The following is a 1,123-nucleotide window of genomic DNA, read 5'->3' as shown; positions in this document are numbered from 1 at the left end:
GTTGGTCCTGGCTTAATACAACCTGCAATTCCTGCAACTGCCCCATTCGAATTGAAAGGACACATCCTTGCTGCACTTAGGGATGTACCATTTTTGGAAAGGCTTACGAGGACGCTTACAAGCATTTGGATGAAGTAAATGACATAGCAGATTATTTCAATATCCCAAATGTTCCAAGAGAGACAGTCTTGCTAAGGATTCTGCCAATCACTTTTAAAAGAGCTGCTAAAGATTGGCTAAAGGCACCTGGTGCAACCACTACTTGGGCCTAAATGCGCGAATAGTTTTTAGATCATTTTTTCCCACCTTCCAAGATAGCTACACTTAAAAAGGAAATAACAATTTTTTAGCAAAATCCGGGCGAGTCACTTTATGAGGCATGGGAGCACTATGAGGGATTATTGAGAAATTGTCCTCAAAATGACCTCAATATACAACAAGAAGTGTTGATCTTTTATGATGGTGTTAATGTCATGACAAGACAACTCCTCAATTCCCAAGGACCACTTACCAAAAAAATATGGGGGAAGTTAAGGAGTTAGTTGAAGAATTTGCAAAATATTCTCGTGAGTATCACAATCCAAGAAGTGAGGGAGTAAAAGGAAGCAGAGGTAGAAATTTTGTAGACATGGCTGCTGTGATGGCCATGCTTGATACAATGGACAGGAGGATGACAAAAATGGACCAAACAATACATGCTATAAGAGTTGGATGCAAAAGGTGTAATGGTCCACACTTGACCAAGGATTGCAACTTAGATGATAATGGGTATAAAAAGGCTCAAGTTTGTTATTCGAGTGGGGATAAGTCTGATAAGGATTGGAGAAAACCAAAGAATGAGTGGTTGCCATATGATGAATACAAGAAGCAAAAGGAAGAGAAATATAAGCATGACAGACTGAGGCTTTTACCAAAAAGAGCAACCATCAACCGCGAAGAAAGTAGATTTGGAAAACATTTTGACCCGATTTATGGAAGTTTCCGAGAAAAGGCATGATGATACTAATGCAGTGCTAAAGGAACACATGAAAATGATGAAATAATATCACACAATGATGATTGACCAGTAAGCCTCATTAAGAAATCATCAAGCATTGATCCATAATCTCAAAGTCCAAGTTGG

General features: G+C 38.9%; 1 non-coding gene across 1 annotated transcript; it reads right to left on the bottom strand.

Annotated features, from left to right (window-relative positions):
• Positions 1–320: 320 nt before the first annotated feature.
• On the bottom strand, positions 321–427 carry LOC145044476 (small nucleolar RNA R71). Its single transcript, XR_013681425.1, has one exon. It is a non-coding gene; the product is annotated as a small nucleolar RNA R71 (small nucleolar RNA).
• Between the last annotated feature and the right edge of the window lie 696 nt (positions 428–1,123).

Source organism: Lactuca saligna, chromosome 4 (genome assembly GCF_052625555.1).
Source record: "Lactuca saligna cultivar CGN05327 chromosome 4, ASM5262555v1, whole genome shotgun sequence".
Taxonomy (NCBI): domain Eukaryota; kingdom Viridiplantae; phylum Streptophyta; class Magnoliopsida; order Asterales; family Asteraceae; genus Lactuca; species Lactuca saligna.
The sequence above is the reverse complement of the archived record's forward strand: the minus strand, read 5'-3'. Positions and strand labels throughout refer to the sequence as shown.